Source organism: Camellia sinensis, chromosome 10 (genome assembly GCF_055761805.1).
Source record: "Camellia sinensis isolate YWXY chromosome 10, ASM5576180v1, whole genome shotgun sequence".
Classification (NCBI taxonomy): Eukaryota; Viridiplantae; Streptophyta; class Magnoliopsida; order Ericales; family Theaceae; genus Camellia; species Camellia sinensis.
In genome coordinates, this window is record NC_138970.1 from 37,773,286 (window position 1) to 37,785,873 (window position 12,588).

A 12,588-nucleotide genomic window follows, 5' to 3' on the forward strand; every position below is an offset into this window, starting at 1 on the left:
TTAAATAGAAGGGCCAAATTAAAATTAGAATTAAAGTGTAGGGATCAAATTACTCTATTTGAAGTAATAGAGAATAAACTAGAGTCAAATTATGAAGGTTAAAAGCATAATTAATCATTTATTTATTTATTTATTTATATTTTTTTTAAGTGACTAAAATATTTGAAGAGTGATCACTAGGGGTGCTCGTGGATCAGGTTAGGTCCAGTGACCTTTCATCCGCCATCTGTCTGAACTTAGACGAATTGAGAAAAATCAATCTGCATCAGTTTGTTTAGTTAGCGGCTGTAGTTTGAGTAGACCATGAGGGTTGGCAGATAAATGCAGATTGGTTTGATAGTTTGGGCTTAGCCTCCGTTTGGAAAGTGGGTTGGCTTTTTGGCTTTTCGGCTTTTTTGGCTATTTTAGCTTGGGCTTAAAAGCTTGGTTTGGGAAGGGCTTTTTGGCTTTTTTGAGTTTTTTTGTGAGAGAATAATGTAATTATTATGGGTTGGATGTGATGTTTTGTTTATTATGGCTAAAATAGCCTATTTTGTTTTTTGTGGCTAAAATAGCCAAAAAAGCCTGCAAACCCACTTGCCAAACACAGGCTATCATTTTGGGTCTTTTATTGAACTATTTTTCAATAATTCTTTATTATTTTGGGTCTAAAATATTTGATTTTTGATTTTTTATAATATAAATAGAAGCTCAACTTCCATAATTTATAAACAATAAATATAATTACTAAATAATAATAATTTTTTTTTTTTTTTTTTTTTTTACACAAAGTATGAAGCATAACATTATTTTCTTAATGGTGTTGGCTGATTGATTTGACTTAGGTAGCCCTCTCATCCGCTATCTATCTAAACTAAGGTGAATTGAAAAAAATATATATATTCACATTCCCCTGTTTGAACCATTAAAATTGTCTATTATATAATAAATTGGTTCGAATGATTTAAATAATGGCGAATTGAATAGATACTGTCCAGCCTAGTGTTCACATGCCTATAATGAATTTAGACCATGCATTTTATTTTTCTTTGCTTTTACGTGCTAACTTTTCCAAAAAAAAAAAAGAAAAAAAAGAAGAAGAATAAAATAAAATAATACAAATACAAATAATAAAAACATTAATTTGTAATCCATATTCATTATGACTATGGTGAGACCAGATGGGACATCAAAATGAATTTAAGCCTCATATTTTTGTGTACTTTTCTCTGCAAGCCATTGCAAGTCTTTGCCATATATTTGAAGTAGACCGGCGCAGTGGAATTACTCTAGGTCATGTTTGTTTGATTTTATAAGATACAGAGGATTAAGAATATGGTAAAATTGAATGAGAATATTATTAGTATGATGATATTAAGTTAGAGATATAAGATAAAAAAATATTTGTATATATGCAATCGAATTAATAATACAATAGATAATATTAATATATAAAATTAATATATTTAATTTTTAATATTTTTTAATACCTTTTAAGTACACTTAGACACTTGAAAAAAATAAATTTTGCTTAAAAATTATTAAATTAAAACAAAAAGTTAGTAAAAAAATATATATTATTTTAGTTAAAAAAAAATCATACACCTAATCTTTTGTAATAAATTTTTGAAAAATATTTATTTCACAAATAAATTATTTGAAAAAAACATAAAATAAAACATTTTTTTAATTCAAGAGGATTGGATTACCAATCCCAACTCTCCAATGAATATGCTAATACCATCCTTTTGGGGGGATTGTTAGTCTAATTGGATTAGTAGTCCAAAAACATTTTAGCTCAACCAAACATGCTTTTGATGAGCCCCATGGATTATAAATCCAATCCCCTTTTTTTAAAAAGCCAAACAAACATGGCTCAGTACTCAACTTGAGTTGAAATGTACCAACTCTTAAGACTTCTTTTTGAGCTCCATTTTCTATTATTACATAATTCCTATCGACTGGTATCCGACGATAATCTACAAATCTAGCCCGATCTCTAGCTACATGTTTGGTTGCTCCGGTGTCTACAATCCAACCAAGGAGAGAGTGACCAATAAAAACATGTGAACAAACAAATATATTTAGAGAGCTGGTAATAAGATGTACCTTCCTCGACTCAGTACACTCTTAAGCGAAGTGACCTTTCTGTCCACAGTTATAGCATTTGAGTTTGGACTTATCATTCTTTTCAATACGCTTGCCTCTATGAGGCTTGGTTACTCTGCCATCTCTTAGCGCCAGATTCTTAGCCTTTGCTTATCTAGCTCCTTTTTCCTGTCCTTTGCGCTAAGGCATGTATCTCTTGCGCTTTCCAGCTTCAGTGACAAATGTAGCAAAACGATTCGCATCTTTGCACTCTGTCTCGAGCTCAAGATGTCGAGAAAAATGTCGTTAAAAGTTTTGATTCCCTCATTGTGCGTGAGCACCAATTTCACATGTCCCCACGAAGGGTCAGGTGACGGAATCTGTTGCTCATCAGTGAGATCATTGCTAGATGCCTTCATCTCTCTAATCATGGCAGATATCACTCTAAGGTGCTCAACCATAGTATGTTTTGGGTCCATCACATATTGATTGAACTTCAATGTAATAGCACATAGCCTAGTTGCTGTCATGCCTCCATGCTAATTGATCCCACATTTCTTTAGTAGTTGGGAATTTTTCAAATTCCCCAAGAAGGTCATCTTGTATGCAGCTCAACAAAGTAAAGTGCGCACTCCTATCCCTCTTAAACCAGTTTGCATAGGCATCTGGGTCACAGAAATTTAATTGATATCTTTTTTTATGAAAGTAATATTATAATCAGAAAATTAATTTTGCTAAATATATATATATATATATATAGCCCATTCGTTTCCAAGATGCAGCTCTACGGAAAGAGGCCCGAGGACTTTCCAAGATGCAACTCATGTTCCGTTTTTTTTTTTTTAAAAGAAAAAACCTTAGTTTTAATTATTTTTTTTTTAGATTATGAAATAAAATTTAGTGGCTACAAAACCCTGACATTTGCATGGGCCAACTCACCGCTTGGATAGACCAGAAATTAGCAACAGCATGCCCAACATTTTTTGGGTTGGACCAATGATCCATCTGTCTAGCTTAAGATACTAAACCTGGCGCAAATAGCAAATATATATATATAGCAGGCCCACTTACAATTAACAAGTTCTTTGTTTGCACTACAGCCTTGCTGTTTTGGGAGCAGAGCGCATGTCTGAGCCGCGAGTCCTACGCCGCGCTCAGCCAGGCATGCAGAGTTGCAATAGCAATATTCAAAAAAAATTATTTTTTGCTTAAACTGTTAGAAAATACATATTTAACTCAAAAACAGTTTGGAAAAACATATATATATGTATATATAAATATATTTTCAATTTAACTTCGATTAAAGCCTATTTTATATCAATATAAAGCTTATGGAGAGTACAATCTAAATATGTCAATTTCATTAACAAAAAATGAAATCTTATTTTCTGTTTTGAGTACAAAAAATCTGCTGTATGTGAATTATCCAAAAAAAAAATTTCTTTGAATATGCCATAATATAAAACAATATTAATAATGCATCAATCTAATAGTATCAGAAATAAACAAATCAATGCAATACGAATCAAGAGGCAAAAACAAGCAATGGGCTCTGATACCACTGTAAGAAAAAATATGGGTTACCTTAGGCGGAAAAACACCTGTACAGTAAGATTTGAAAACTTGAATTACGAGCCCTTCTTGTTATAAACTCCATGTCAGCAAAGAGGTTACCAGAGTCTCCCTTATGGAACACACACTCCAAATTCTAAGGTACAAAAATGGTGATTGAGAGGGAGATTTATGATCTGGGATTGGGCCGAGGTAACGACCGAGCAGGTTGAGAGCCTAATGGTGCATGGGGCCGAGATGACCGGCGATCTGCCCGGGGATGGGTTGCCAGAACTTGGGCCGGGCAGGAGTTGGGCCAAGTATGTGTCGCCCCAGACCGTAAAGAAGCTGCTCAGCAAGGAAGTGCTCGATTGGACCGAGCTGCTTGATTAGGCGATGGTGGAGCCTGTCAAGCTGAGTGACCGGCGCCCGAAAAGGCGTGGTCAGCCGAGATAATCGTTTGATCGGCAGGAAGGCCGACCGCAGGAGGTGCCCCGGGCTAGGCTTTGCCGAGATGCCGCCTAGCCCGGTCTTCCTTGGGCTTAGCTAGTGAAGTGCTTGGGTATGAAGCACGGCACGGCCGTGGATAGAGCAGCTCGGCTGCCGAGCTCCAGCTGAGAAGACAGGCAGTTGAGATTAGGTGATGATCAGCAAGGTTTATGCTGACAGATGAGATAGCGGAGCCACGTGTCAGGAAATGACTGGGAGTGGATATGGGGCGCAGAGGGTATATAAGCATGTCTGCACCCCCTATACGTGAGAGATGAACACTTTGTAAGGAATTCTTACACTCAAACACTCCTCTCTCTCTCTCTCTCTGTCCGAAAGTGTGTGCTAACTTGATCGTCGGAGGGTTTTTCCGGCCACACACCGCCGGGTAGCTCACCGCTATTTGCTCGCAGGTGATCGGACAGAAACGGAGCTCGGAAGAAAGGAATACGGGCTAGCCTGGATATTTGCTCCCCGTACAGTGACTATGGAGAGATGAACGGAGAGAGAAACAAGTTTTGAGTGATCTCTTACGGGTAAACTACCACACAACACACGTATATTTCTTTTCTCCATATCTGATATATAGAGATATGTAGATAGAGATCCACACTCAATAAAACTCTCTTGTAGATAATTAAATAATTATCTTATCATATAATTCGAATAGCTAAAGATAATACAATAATTATCTTATTATTAGTATTATATGATAATAATCTTGTAACCCATGTGCACGCTCCATGAGTTATGAATCGGGTCAGATCTGATCCAATTCCCAGCAGGTTGAATATAGATGGTTATGAGCTAGATACATGAGTTGATAAATAGAAAAGCAAATTACATTTAGCATCTTTGTACCTATTCTCACTTTGTCCTCTGACTTTTAAAAATTGATAATCAACCCCTCACATTTTTGGTCAAGTTTTAGTTCAACTCATCTATTAACCCACATTAAATAAGGTGCCTACTTTTCCATTTGCCTTATTTAACACTGGTTAACAAATGGGTTGATTTAGAATTTGATCAAAAGTGTGAGGTGTTTATCGTCACTTTTTTAAAGATTATGGGACAAAGTGAGACTGAGTGTAAAGTGTAAGGTGTTAAGTGTAATTTTCACTTTATTGTATTGTCTTGAAAGTTGCCACATGAATTTCATGTGTTGCTTTTTATGTTTGCATGATTTAACGTGTGTTAACAAATGAGTTGAATTGAAACTTGATCGAATGTGTGAGGTGCTGACGGTCACTTTTTAAAGGTCATTGAACAAAGTGAGACTGAATGTAAAGTGCATGGATGATAAGTGGAAATTACTCTTAAGTAAAATTTTGATATGATTTGGTCAAACTTAAAAAAATGTAAAACAATGTACATGTATTATGCAAAAAGATTATATTGAATGATTTATCCCTATAAATTTATTCATAAAACAAGAAAGATTATCCAATCGTATTTTTAGATTATCGAAATCGCTGACGTAAGAGAAAATGTTTGCATGTAAAACGTGGTGTTGATTATGTCTTAAAACCAATACTAATACATTTTATTCCCTTCAACTATTGTCTTGTATCACTTTACTCCCTCAATTAAAAATTGTAAAAACTAACCTGTCTCATCTACTATTTATTTTTTATTTTTTCAATTTAGACCTTTACAACTAAAATATCCTTTTATGAATTATACCTTACCCCTTGAACTATCATCTCATATCACTATATCTCTTGAACTATCGCCTAATATCACTTTTAATTTATACTTTTTCTTTTTTTTTTTTTTTAATCACTAAATTAATTTTTAGTTTGTTAGAAAAAAAATTTAAAATTGAAAACAAAACAACGAAAATATTTATTAAAGAATCTAAAAATATATAAAAATATGGAAAATGAGTTGGACCCCCAGTGGGGGTGCTGGGGATCATCTCTGATTGGCTCAAAAATTGTTTTTTTTTTTTTTTGAGCCAGTGGCAGTGCGCCAACTGCAACTGGGGGTGCTGGGGGTCCCAGCATTGCCCTATAAAAATATATAAGTTTTTTTTCATCTTTAGTGATTTTAAAAAAACTTCACAAATATTCAAAAAATACATGTAAAAATTAAAAAATTTTGACTAGAATATGAAAAAAAAAATACTAAAATTATAAAATATGAAAATTTATTAGAAAAAACTTTAAAATTTTATTTTAAATTAAGGGCAAATTATAATTTATCTCCCCTCAACTATCACCATCTTTCACTTTATCCCCGTAAACTACAAATTGATACAATGTACCTCTTCCATCTTTTGAAAATTTTCAATCTAATCCTTTTGTCTGCATTATGTTACCTAAACAAACAGAAAAAGTGCATATAATGTGCACATGTCATATTTATGATAGAACTTTAAAGGATACTTTTAATATAAATATAACATTTGCATATTACATGCATTTTTTTCCATGTATTTGGTAATAGAATGGAAACATAAGAGTTAGATTGAAAATTTTCAGAAGATAAAAAGAGTACATCGTATCAATTTTTAATTTGAGGGGGTAAAGTGAAAAATGATGATAATTGAGGGAGCTAAAGTGTAATTTGTCCTTAAATTAAAAATCAAACATTGTTTTTAGTTGAGGAGGTAACGTAACATTGAGTGTAGTTCAATGAGGTAAAGAGTAATTTACTCCGATAGGTAAAAGATTTTCTTCATTAAGGTCTAAATTGAGAAAAAAAATTAATAGATGAGGGGGGTTAGGTGTTATAATTTTTAGTTCAAGGGGGTAAAGTGATATGAGACAATAATTTTGGGGAGTAAAATATAATTTCCCTAATTTATTATCAAAAACTCTAATGGTGCTATCAATTGGAGTAAAGTGACACAAAATTTAAAATTAAGAATAAAAATTGAGCTAATAAAAAATGTAATAACCAAAATAACATAAAAAAATAAAATGCAAGTACTACTAATATAATTTGTCCATGGATTATTTACATGGAGACCACATAATCTATTGAAAAGTATAAGTTTGATTCCCTGAACTATAAAATATAGGAATAAATCTTATGTATGTAGTTGTAACATGCAATTATTGCACCAAATATATTACCAATTTATATATAAAAAAACATAAGTTGAATATAATGTAAATTGTTTAGGTTAAACCAAATCGATCCATATACCCAAAACCAAAATTACTTATAGAGAAGTAGATAACTTACAAACAGATTGTAAAAATCCAGAAATAAAAAACAATTTGATCGAGGCTTGTGTGGACACAATTTCCTTAAGACAAATTCTTCCCTCGCTACGGTGCTCACGAATTTTTATTGGACGTTCGTCTCCCACGATACAACGATCGAACCTTGCAGAAACAGCACTACCACGGCAAGTCTGGCGAGCTTTACTGTACAGAATTCTTTTACAGAAAAAGACAGAATGCAGAAGAAAAGAAGCACAAGATGAATCCCCATCTCAAATGAATGCAATGGGGGCCAGTTTATATAGATGAATTGGTGCCTCTTCGAATAGTCATGGTGTCTTTTTAAAAGTCACATCTTTTCTATGAAAAAGTGCAACCAGAAAATACATGATTCTTCTTCCAAAAGAATTCAAATTCTGAATCGAATCATGTTCAAATTTGCCCCCAAAAAATTAACGTATTTATTTAAATTCTGATATATTTTTATCCTTAACGATTGTTTAAAGAATTAACGAATCAACTTTTTGCCTACCGTGATAATAGGAAAAGGTTTCGTGAATCGATGCTAGCCTATTGATGATCGTAATTTCATTATATATAATATTTAATTGTTAGTTCTGAATGCATTTCTGTTTCCTAATTATGTGAAACTTGAATTGGTACTTTTTATTGGCACATGCAATTATAGAATATTATATTCATATGATTAGTGGAATTGTTGCAATTGCTACACATGTATGCTTATTATTTTTTACTCATACTTTGTAGATCCTTTGAGTCTTGATTTATTTGCTATTTGATTTGTGGTCTTAGCATGTATTCATGTTGGTGTTTTGTTTCTCTATTTCACTGGATCGAATAAAATAATTTTTTATTCAAGATAACTGTTAGAATTAATGTATAGGGAAAGAGAGAGAGAATCAATTATGTATATATTGATGTATTATTGATTGATGTAGAATATGTTTACAATGATGCCTATATATAGGAGAGTAGAGTAGGTAGGTGTGTAGTAGGTGGAGTAGGTGGTAGTAGGTGGTAGTGGTATAGGTGTGTAGTAGGTGGAGTAGGTGGTAGTAGGTGGTAGTGGTAGGTTTTAACAGCCCCCCGCAAACTCAAGGAGGAGAGACACAAATCAACTTGAGTTTGGAAAGAGTAACAAAATAAGAAAATACATAAAATAAAAGAGGATAGGAGACACTGTATGGTCGTATCAGACCGTTGGTGAAGACACTGTATGGTGGTGTCAGACCGGTGTAGGAGCTAACCGGAATCAATGTCGGAACAGTTTATGGGGTCATGTCGGACCGTTGGAAAAGCTAACCGGAATCAATGTTGGGACAGTTTATGGGGTCATGTCGGACCATTGGAAAAGCTAACCGGAATCAATGTCGGGACAGTTTATGGGGTCATGCCGGACCGTTGGAAAAGTCGCACCCTCAAAAGGTGTGCCCAATCTTTCAAAAGGCGTGCCATCAAAAGGCGTGCCCAATCCATAAAAAGGTGTGCCGAACATTATGGCGATGCGCGTGACTACCTTGGCTTGCGCGCCCATGTTGTCGTCTAGCGCCGAGCTGCGCACGATGCGCGTGTCTGCCTTGGCTATTTAACCAAGACGGAGGCTGAGGCTGAGGCTGAGGCAGAGGCTAAGACAAAAACCTGCTAAAAACCTCTGAAAAACTCTTCGTTTTCTGAGAGAGATACTCTGTAACACTCGGTTGCCCAGAAAATGGTCTCTTCTTCCCGTGGTCTGCTCACGCTCTTTCCAGACCTTAACGAGTCCACAAGAGAGATAACTGGTGCGGTTGCCCTGGAACCTCAACCAAGCGCCTCTGGTTTTGCTCCGTTGAACTTTCCGATGCGGTCTGTGGAGCAAAGAATGGCAGTGCAATCGGATGTGGAGGCCAATCAGTATACATTGAAGTTATGTGTGGAGACCATGACTGTGGTCACAAACTTGTCGCACCGGCTTCAGAGTAGGACAAATGAGGTGCAGCAGTTAAACGCCCAACTGGCTCTGCTCCAGCGCATGTATAAGGATGCGCGAGCAGAGATATGTGTGCTAAAAGCGGAAAACAAGGAGCTGAAGCGGAAGGCCACCGTTATGTTCCGATTTGGAGGTCCGCCATATGCTGCAGTGGAGGAGCAGGAGGGAGTGAACGTGCTCGGCGGCGCGGGAAACACAGAGGCAGCACCGTCAAGGGCCGCCCAGGACGGAGGCAAGAAGAAAAGATCGGCGGAAGAGGCGAAGAAGTGAGGTCGGTGGGTGACCGTCTGCAGAAAAGAAAACAAATCTTTTGTTGTTGTGATGGTGGTCTTTGTTGTTGTTGGTGTTGGGTTTTTTTTTTTTTTTTTTTTTTTGAGGTTGTAGTGTAAAATTGTGAGCGGGGTTGATCCCGGCATGAAGAAATGAAAAGTTTGTGGAATGAAAACCGAGTTGGTTGTGAATGTTTTTTTTTATTTTTATTTTTATTTTTTTTTTGGAATAAAATCAGCCATCATTCAGTAATGCAGTTGCTAAAGAGAAATATTAAAAGAGAGTGGTGGAAAGAAAAATTTAAAAGAAATGATGGGAAAGAAAAATAAACGTGGGTATTTAAAAGAGTGTAAAAGTAGTTTGGAGAACACAAATAAAAATAATTGATTTTGAAAATCAAACGTGATAGGAGGAGAGAGAGGGGACAAGCCCATGTTTTGTGCTGGTGGAGATTGGTTTAAAAATAAAAAAAAGGGTATGGGTGTGCAAAAGGTGGTGGATGATGGGTTGGAAAGCATAGTGGTTGGTATCCTTGAGTAAAGAGAGAGAGCTCGGTTGTAGTGGTCTGTTGATTTATCATCGAGTTTGCAGAGGAGAACAAAATTAAGCCACATGAATCAGCGAGATATCGCCAATGTCGGAGAATCGTCGAACTCTGATGTATCGAAGTAAGACGCCTGCATAATTCGAAGCCGCCGGAGCTCTCTTCGGTTTTTTTTTTTTTTTTGGGATAATCCGACCGGGATCTCTGCGGCGGGAAGAGTCGGGAAAACTCTAGAAGGTTCTAGAGCTGTTGTGATTCGGAGTTGTAGAGAGATCGAGGGTGAGTATTTGAGCTTGTTCGAGCAGATCATTGGGAAGCCTGTGATTCCAGTGGGTTTGTTTCCGCCATTGAAATCGAATAAAGCTCAAAAACAAACCAGAGATGAGAATTGGACTCAAATCTTCAAATGGCTTGATTATCAGAAACCCAGATCGGTTCTTTTTGTTGGGTTTGGGAGTGAGTGTAAACTCAACAAAGAAGAAATTCACGAGATCGCTCATGGGCTTGAGAAATCGGAGCTTCCATTTTTGTGGGCTCTGAGAAAACCCACTTGGGCAATTGAAGATCTCGATTCTGTGCCGATTGAATTCACTGATCGGACATTGGAGAGAGAGAGAGTGAGCTTCGGATGGGTACCACAGAGAGAGATTCTGGAACACCCATCAATCGGAGGGTCTCTGTTTCACGCAGGTTGGGGATCGGTGATTGAAACACTGCAATTTGGACACTCGATGGTGGTTCTTCCATTGATAATCGATCAGGGTTTGAATGCGAGGTTGATGGTTAAAAAGGGTTTGGCGATTGAAGCGGAGAGAAGTGAAGATGGGTCGTTTAGCAGAGACGACATAGCTAAGGCTCTGAAACTAGCTATGGTGTCCAAGGAAGGAGATGAAATGAGAGCTCGGTTGAGAGAAGCTGCGAAGATGGCTGGACATCAGAAACTGCATGATGGTTAGATCCAATTTTGGGTCAGATCCAATTTTGGGTCTTGGGCTTGGAGGAGAGATAAGAAGTGAGGGTTGCTGCCATTGTTGAGAGATCTGCGGCGTGTATGAAAGCACAAAGAGGCTGAAGTGCATAATTGAAATTGGCAAGGTTGATCTGAACAAGGCTTGTGCCTTCACTGTAATGGAAGTCATGCAGAAACAGTTGAGAGATGAGAGGTCCGGCGGGCGGCCAAGGCGAGGCTGCCACCCGCCGGTGAAGCGAAAATACTAGGTTCTCAACCTTGCTCTGATACCATGTTAGAATTAATGTATAGGGAAAGAGAGAGAGAATCAATTATGTATATATTGATGTATTATTGATTGATGTAGAATATGTTTACAATGATGCCTATATATAGAAGAGTAGAGTAGGTAGGTGTGTAGTAGGTGGAGTAGGTGGTAGTAGGTGGTAGTGGTATAGGTGTGTAGTTGGTGGAGTAGGTGGTAGTAGGTGGTAGTGGTAGGTTTTAACAATAACAAAATAAGACTCGCGTATATGATGGGTATTGTTTGTATGTATAGATGTTAACTCATAGATATATTGACTATGTTAGTAATTGTTTATCATATTATTGATGACATTTACATCGACGTATTAATTTTAGCATTTTCTAATTTGTAATGAGTCCTATGGTGTTATACGTTGCCATGAAATCTTTTACGGGAAAAAAATGTGTGATGTGTTAGTTTTTGACTGATTTATTTCCAGTGTTATGTCTGGGATTTAAATTAAATTTTAGTTTGTGAGATTTTTAATTAATTTGTGATTGTGATGATGACATACCAATGGATCTCTTGTGAGGTATTTCGAAAAGTATATTTCATGTGTAAATAACCTTTTTGTTTGATTGTGATAGTAGTATTAACAATCATTAAACACCGGAAAAGTTTAAATATGATGATTTAAATGATGGTTTCATTCCATTTAATTGGAAGTAGATTGAGAACCTTTTGTGTTAATTATTATTTTGTTAATAATCAATTGAAAGTTATTTTAAAGTAACTTTGAGTTTATGACATAAATTGTCACCAATCATTATTTTACTTGTGTAGTAGAATTGGTTTAACCGTGAACCATAATATTAATGTGGGATTTTATCTCTTGAATTAGAAAAGATAATTCAATTTACTTTTGTCACACATATTTTTGTGATAGTGACACTTGTTCGTAAATGAGTTATGTTGTTTGTGCTAATTTATATTTTATCACAAATGTGGGGGAGAGAAGTAGAATTGTCTGTTAATCATGATTCATGACAAGTTATCCACAAAATCTCGAACAAAAAATACTCAAAATTAAGAGTTTGAATCTTAATTTGGAGGTACAAATATTTCTCTTTGTTGCATTGTAAGAATTTATACAGTCAAATAAGGTTTGGGAATTGTTTGGTTCTTAGGCAAAATCTTTATGAAAATATGATTTTATCTAAGCATTAATTTTGACTTGTGTAGTCATAATTATTCTGGGTTTTCTATTTCATACATTTGATTTAGAAATCTGTTATTCAAGCACACCATAGT

At 35.8% G+C, this 12,588-nt stretch overlaps 1 pseudogene across 1 annotated transcript; it reads left to right on the plus strand.

The window, feature by feature from the left end:
* Window positions 1-10,222: 10,222 nt before the first annotated feature.
* Window positions 10,223-11,347, plus strand: LOC114313356 (putative UDP-rhamnose:rhamnosyltransferase 1 pseudogene; annotated as a pseudogene). Its single transcript, XR_014341447.1, has one exon. The product of XR_014341447.1 is annotated as a putative UDP-rhamnose:rhamnosyltransferase 1 pseudogene (transcript).
* The last annotated feature ends 1,241 nt before the right edge of the window (window positions 11,348-12,588 follow it).